This window comes from Papaver somniferum, chromosome 5, assembly GCF_003573695.1.
Source record: "Papaver somniferum cultivar HN1 chromosome 5, ASM357369v1, whole genome shotgun sequence".
Taxonomy (NCBI): Eukaryota; Viridiplantae; Streptophyta; class Magnoliopsida; order Ranunculales; family Papaveraceae; genus Papaver; species Papaver somniferum.
In genome coordinates, this window is record NC_039362.1 from 187,939,166 (window position 1) to 187,947,645 (window position 8,480).

Genomic DNA, 8,480 nt, shown 5'->3' on the forward strand with positions numbered 1-8,480 from the left:
TTGCAAAACGTTAACTGAATCGGACATTATATTCAATTCTTATAGGTTGGATCGCAACAAACACAGATTCTTAGATCTTTTCGTGTTTGCCTTCTCTGATACTAATTGAAAAGGCGAGGGTACCCAAATATACCTCAAGCTAAAACTTTTCCTACCTATAAGTCCTTTCTCCGAAAATGATTGTCTATGGACTGAGTCGAGACAATACAACTAATAGGTTCACACTTCGTGTGATCGTCTATGGATACGAGATCGAGACAATACAACAACGAAGTATGTTTACTTGATACAAAGGTTCGGACTTAACCAAACACAATAGGATTGATTATCAAGTAAATAGGAATTAACTTTTGTGTAATTTACTTTAATTATAATAAAACAATTATAATGTGGAATATAAAAGTAAATAACACAGAAAGATTTTGTTAACGAGGAAACCGCAAATGCTAGAAAAACACCGGGACCTAGTCCAGAATTATATACTCTCGGGATTAAGCCGCTACACAAAATTACACTAACTTCGTATAGTTGAAACCAAGTAACTAACCCTATAGTTCACCTAGTTCCTTTTGTATTCCCACGCCTCCAACTTATAAATAAGTCATGTACTTGGAACAATTCCTTTGGTTCGTATTCCAAACAGTAAAGGAACAACAAATCTGTTTGGTATCAACTCTATTCAACCAAGTGATATGAGTCGGACAAAGGCTCTTCCATTTATCTCAACATAAACTCCTTCGTCAGGTCCTTAGATCTATCTTATATTCAATCACCCAAAGGTAATCGTTTAAGATTAAGCCAACAACACCTTTAATCCGAAGAATCGTGTTGATGCCGATCTACTCAATTAATCAATCCAATCTGCCACAAGGATAAACCGATTATTAATTGGATCCTCTTTTACTGAAACAAGTATTGTGCACACCAAAGATTATAAAACCCAAGTCAGATATTAATATCTTCTTTGTCTTCACATCTTCTTAAATCTTCAATAAAAACCTGCACACAATCACTTGAATCTCTTGTGATCAATCACACACAGAACGGAGTCTGTTAACAATGGATTATCACAAGATCGTCTTTAGAACTAACAACAGTCTAAAGATCCATGTCGAAACTCTGAACTAGTTTAAGTGAATCTTATATCCGAATAGAAGATTCTCAAGAATAAAAAAACTAGGTGCAATCATATTTTAACCACCGTTAGTCAATCAAATCAATCGAAAAAAAAAGATAAACCGCAATTATCTAGTTTCCCACCAATGGTACACGCTAGAGCTTCTCAATCCCAAAGAAGACTTTAAACTGAGCGGCCGTAAGAGATTTCACCTAATTAGGTTACTCTCCTCTCCGAATAGGCGGCTACATCAGTAACAACAACAAAAGAGTAAATCTGTTGTTACGAAGGATTAGTTTGCTAGAAAGGCAAACTTCGATTATTTATAGACAAGGAAGTTTGGACACCAAGGAATTTTCAAAACCAAAAATATTCTCAAGATATTCATTAAAGCACAGATTCGGCTTTCATAATTCCTGGAAATGCTCTATCCAAAAATAATGATCGAAATGTCTCGGAAAATCTAAGTAGTAAATGCACATTACTAATTCTGTAATTTCCCTACAAAATGAAATTAATAACCTTAACTAAAAGATTCTTAATTTACTTATGTTTCGATCCTGGGATTCTCTGCCCTTAGCCGTTAAGGAATATCTTTGAATAATTAAAGAAATAAACATTCACAGCACGTGTTCAAAGTTTGTCGACATCTTAACTTTGTAAGTTCTCTTTGACACTTACAACCTTGAAACTGATTTTCCACACTTCCAAACAAGTTTATAATTGGTTCATCTGACTTTCAAGAACTATGTGATTGATCAAACTAACATTCAATCACAATCATGGGTTTACGGTTCTACCAAAACAAGTTTCGGTTCTACCTTGTGAGTATTGTGCATAGTCACACTAGCTTTCCAAAAATTCGGTTGACTAGGTACTAGGATCGGTTCCCCATATATATATGGTATCTAACTTATATGTGTTGCACATGTCCATAGGATCGGTTCCCCTTTGCCTAAAAACGCGTTGCACATGTCCATAGGATCGGTTCCCCTTTCTGCTATAAACCTTGTTGCACCCCATACAAGGATCGGTTCCCTTTGATGTACTTCACCCCTTACAAGGATCGGTTCCCCTTTCCTTTTAATTGGTCAGACATACAAAATCCGATCATATCACAGATGATTACTTAAGATCGGTTTTACTAATAAAATTTATACCAATACATAAGTCAGGCCTTTGTGAATAGTTCTACCAAGAACACAACAAGTTGTGAGCGGTTATACTCTATCACACATATTTGTTGTTCATAAGATATGCAATGAATAACAAAACCAATAACACCTGACAATTTCCTTTTCGGTCCGCAAACAAGTTTATGAACTTACTTCCTTAGAACACATGTAAACATTGTTCCCTAGGATGAAATCATCACCTCATACCCATACATAATCATAATAGCATTAAAATGATTATGTCGATGTCTTATCTACAAAGTTTAATAGTTAAGCAATAAACCTCGTATTGTATTCCTTAATACTATGTCTATATAGAGTTCAAATATGCTTCGCAGTTATGTTTTCAATTTGCACGACTTGAAATACACGTTAGGGAATGAAACAGTTCAAGTCAAATATCACTAACCTCAAGTGGAAGGATGATTGTTGTCGTTGTAGCTCCTTGCTTCTTCACATCTTCAAGACTTCACAATACTTGTAATGTATCATATCCTAATACTTTCAAGCTAACCTATACGAAGTTGACTCTAGTATATAATCAAACGACTTTTAACATGAGTTTTGATTCACTAGAATATGACAACCAAACTTGACATACCAATGGTTGGTGGGTTCAACCGGGCAATGCTCTAACACTTGTGATCAGTGAAACTGAGTTTTCAAGATCTTCATCTGATGAATCAGTCTCAACAGGATCAACTACATAGTTGCCAACACTTTTACTTTTATCAAGTAATTTAGTGTTCTTTTGTGCTTTGAAAGAAATATCCTTTCCATATTTGGATGTATGCTCATGATGAAAGATCTTTAACTTCCCAACAAGAGTATTTTCTGGAAAGTGTATTAAGGTATTCCCTTCATCGATGACATGTTTCTTAGAATCGTATCTAGCTGGGAGCGATCTGAGAATTTTCATCACAATGTCCTTTTCAGGAATAGTCTTACCCAATGCAAAAGATGCATTAACAATTTCAGACACTTTGTGATTAAACTCATCAAAAGAATCTTCATCAGCCATACGAAGGTTTTCCCAATCAGAATTTAGGTTTTGAAGCCTAGCTTCTTTCTCATAGGAATTTCGTTCGAATATAGTTTCTAAGATATCCCAAGCATCTTTAGACTTAGTGCACGTAGTCACATGGTGCTGAAGATTTGGGGTAATGGCATGTATGATAGCATTTAAGACGTCAGAATTTTGCTTCGTAGCAAGGATCTTGGCAGGCTCATACCTACCAATATCCTTTGGAAAAGTTACATCGCCTTCTGTAACAACCGGAGGATCATAGCCATTAACAACACAAACCCATGTTTGAAAATCACGTGCTTGAAGAAAGGCACATATAGCAATTTTCCACCCCGAATAATTCGAGCCATCGAAGACTGGTGGTACGTTTATAGAGATATCTCTTCTGTCCAGAACGTGTTTTCCTGCTCAGATACCAATTGAAAAAGCGGGGGTCTAACAACCACACCAAATATTTCGTTTAGGCAATCTGTATGGAATAAATCCAATATATTTCCAAGAGAATCAACTAGACAGTCAGACATAATGAAAGGAAAATACATCCAAGAATTATATATATCTCTATTTCTCAAATCAATCTGCAATCGAATAGATATGAATTTGTGTGCCGGATCAATATGAGAAATAACTTGAATGGTACCAAAGACCAATGTTCAAGTGTCAATCAATTTATATCAACAACCAAAGGCTGGATTATCTAATTGATTGAATTACACACAACCTGTGATATTTCAATTATGTAGAAAATATAATGCGGAAAAGAAATAACACAGACACCATAAGTTTTTTTAACAAGGAAACCGCAAATGCAGAAAAACCCGGGACCTAGTCCAGATTTGAACACAACACTGAATTAATCCGCTACAGACTCTAGCCTACTACAAGTTAACTTCAGACTTGAATGTAGTTGAGACCTAACCAATCTCACACTGATTAAGAAACAGTCGCGTTCTTTATACCTCTGAATCCCAGCAGGACTCTACACACTTGATTCCCTTAGATGATCTCACCCACAACTAAGAGTTGATACGACCCAAAGTCGAAGACTTGATAAACAAATCTGTCTCACACAGAAAAGTCTATTGAATAGATAAATATGTCTCCCACGGAAATACATACGAGTTTTTGTTTCGTCTTTTGATAAATCAAGGTGAACATGAACCAATTGATACACCAGACTTATATTCCCTAAGAACAGTCTAGTAATATCAATCACCTCACAATAATCTTACCTATCAGAGATTAAATCCCGATCAAATCTTAGAGAAGATAGTAGTTAATACGATATAACAAAGTAAGATCAGATTATGCAACTACAGAGAAAATAGTTGGGTATGGCTTCAGAATCCCAATGAAGTCTTCAAGTCGTTAACCTATAATGGTTTTTGAAAAAACCTAGGTTAAATGAGAATCTACTCTAGTTGCAACTAGTATCACACAACAGGTGTGGGGATTAGGTTTCCCAGTTGCTAGAGTTTTCCCTTATATAGTCTTGAAATCAGGGTTTGCAATCAATGTTATCTTGGTAACAAATCATTCAATATTCACCGTTAGATGAAAACCTGATTAGATTCAAGATAATATCTTTCAACCGTTAGATTGTCTTAGCTTATTACACACATGTGAAATGTACCTTCATTTAGATATGGGAAGCCGTACCTAAATGTGTACACTTAGTTGGCTTAACAATAGTTAACCAAAGTTAGCTGGTGGACCCGGAGGAGTGTGAAAATTAAGCGCAATAAAAACGCGGGTCTACAGTAATACCGCAAGTGCACGGTCGTCAGTTGTAGCTCGTGCAAGTACGGGTCGATCCACAGAGACTGGGTGTGTTTTGGAGTTTTCTAGCTATTTTGGGCTCTAAATTGCTATTGTTGGGCTTTGGGTACCAATGGATTTTGGTAACCAATGGGTTATGATTGTGCTTTGGGCCTGTGAGTTCTTTGGGAATGAACTGGGCTTTAGCTTTAGCCTATCAGTAAACTAGGCTTTGGAGAGAACTGTAGACTGGGCTCAATGATCTTGAAGTGCTCTTGGGCTCAGTGGTTTTGAAATGAATTAAACTGGGGTTTTGATGTGAGCTAAGCTTTGATTGAGTTGGGCTTTCACAGTGAACTGGGCATGTCTTTAACCTTAAGAGTTTACAGTGGGCTTAAAGCAGAAGAGAAGTGACAGAGCTGAGAGCAAAGTGGGCAGTAACAAGAGAGCAGTGAACAAGAATGGTAAAGAAAGACAGTGAGCAAACAGAAAGTGACAGTGAGGAAGTAACAAAGTGAAACAATGTATGTACAAGGCCAACATGATAGGGTATTTACAGGGCAGTGACAAGAGAGGACTGGTACTGTGGACAGCACAGGCAAAAGAAGAGAGGCACAACAGCAGCAGTAGGGTAATGCAGGCTGGGCAGGGAAGCAAAACAGGGCAGAACAAGGCAAAGCAGGGCAATATATCAAAGGGAAAGTGGACAATGGCAATGGAGATAGTGTCATTATATACAATGTGGCAATATATACAATGATAAAACAACAGTGATCTACATGTGCATATTAACAATGGCATGGTAGTGGCAATGTGGTAGTGATAAATCAAGACAGTTGCAAACCAAGGCCTAAGCCAAGGGCAATGGCAGGGGAGCAAAACTACAGATACAAAACAGAGAAACAACACAACTAGGTTATGAATCCACCTTGTGACCTATCCAGATAGTGTAATTCTATGTTAAATCCCTGTCCCTAATGGAGCTAGGTGAAGGTTCAAGCCTGCCTATGTTCCAGGGCATACATAAATGGAATGGAAAGATAAAAAGCTTGCTCAACTGTTTACTCCTAGCATTGACTGTCTTTTGACAGCAATATCAATCACAAGCACAGTTGAGCACTAATTTCCTCCATTTCTCAATCAATTCTATTTACAAGAATTATAACCTAACATTCCACCACTAACAGTGACTTAAGGCATCATCTCAGCCTAGCTATACACATACACATGTGAGCTCACAAAACAGCAACAAAAAAAACATTTACTAAACAGAGAACTACAAACTAACATGTGAACTAGAATGAAATGTGAATTAAAACATAAAACAAACTGAATTGAAACAAGATAAACTAAAACTGAATTTGGAATTAAAATTGAAAATTAAAATTAAATCTACAAATACAAAACAGGGAAGAAAAATCTACCCAAGAGGAACTGGATAGTCCAGCCCTCATGGGGATACACTGGCTAGTCCAGAGATATGCCTTTACATCACACCCACAGTCATATTTATACCCAATTACAAGTTAGGGTTCTTCCCAAAAAATCCCTAAAATCAAACAGAAATTAGGTAAATTATTTCTACCTAATTTGACAGTACAAATCAGACCCATATCTTCTATAATGCTCCTCCATGCTTCTCCCTAACAGTAATTAGAGTTTACTCGAAAATCCCCAAATTAACTGAAATTAGGGTTTGGGTTTTTTTCTTACCTTGATGTGACAAATCTCCTCAATTAGCATCGACCCATGTCTTCTCTGCTTCTCCTGGTGCCTTTCCCATACCTTGATTTCTTTTCTAGCTTCACCTAATTTCTCTGCCATGTCCATCAATTCTTTTTCCCTAATTTTCAAAATCCTAGACTAGGGGAAATCAGTGAATAGGAAATGATGGGAACGTTAGAGGGATTTGGGAGTGATGATGATGGTGTTTGTTGGCAGTTGGTGGTTGTGGAAGTGGAGTTGGTGGTGATGATGGCGGACATGGTGGTGGTACGGGTTCTGCAGACGGGGGAAGGAAGAAGAGATGGAGAAGAAAGAAGAAGTCGATAGAGTTAGGGTTAGGGGGCGTTTGGCTAGGGGTATAGGGTGTTCGATACTTGGGTGTTAGGCGAGTTCAGCGAGGTTTGATGATCTGCGACAAGGAGCGATGGATGGGAAGATGGTAGGTGGATCCAACGGCGATACGGAGGTAAGCGTGGAGCGACCGTCGGATGAAGGGATGTAGCAAAACGGACGACCCAAGATGGAGATGGGCGTTGCGATGTAAAGCGGGGGCTTCGGAGTTTGATGTGCGATGATGGAGCACTGTAGGATGCTGAAATGCTTCGATCTGACGGCTGAAATCCGAGACGGGCTTGGATAGTGGAAATGTGTTTGAGTAAGGGTTTTGGGCCTTGGGTATGCCAAGCCCATATCTTCTTTAAGGACAATTATTCTTCTTGAAGACCATTCCTAGCCTCTTGGTTTTGTGCACAACGTTCTTCGCGGCTTCCTTGCGTAACTCCTCCCGGCTTTTCACTACTTTTCTGCTCTATTCCGCTCCGCAATTCATCCAAACTTTATTTATTACCTAAAAATATAAAATTAAGTAAGAAAAATATTTATTCTTGAAAACAATGAAAATACAGAATATGGGATAAAATGTAGAATTAATGCACAAAGGATGAGTTAAATGCCAACAAAAAGGGATAAATATATACAATATTTGGCACTCATCAAATACCCCCAAACCTGAATTTTACTTGTCCTCAAGTAAAACAAAACTAAGGAAATCCTAACTATACCACTGTCGCTGGTCTCTCGAATGCATTTAGCGTATGCACTAAGCCTTTTGAACCACTAAGTGTCCCTAGTGGACGAGTTGAAGTCTCGTGAAGGTTTGCTTAGAACGTACCTACAAAGTTCTAGGTCAAAATATAAGCTCAGATTCCATCAAATGTGACATGTGCAAGTCAGTTTAAGCTCACAACAAAATGGAGATGTCAATCTAGCTATCCAAGGCACAATCCTAGCACTGATAACAAATAAAGACATATGATAAGAGTGTAAAGTGTATCTACACATGTGTAAAGAAAGATCGGATGTTATGACTACTAATCACCAAGAGATAGTTTCTCAGGCTAAGAACCAAGGTCGAAATCTAGCTAGCTGTCCGGACTTTACGAGAATTGTGAATGAGTAGGAGGTGTTTCACAATTACTCGCGTTGTACATCAATGGCATACAATAAAACAAAAGATGACTCTTTACATGACTCTTATTTACATTGACTACTCTCTTTTATTTTTGGATAAGAGAGAACTATTTTCTTTACATGACACAAATGGAATTTGAATACTTGATTTTTTTTTTTTTTTTTTTTTTTTTTTTTTTTTTTTTTTTTTTTTTTTTTTTTTTTTTTT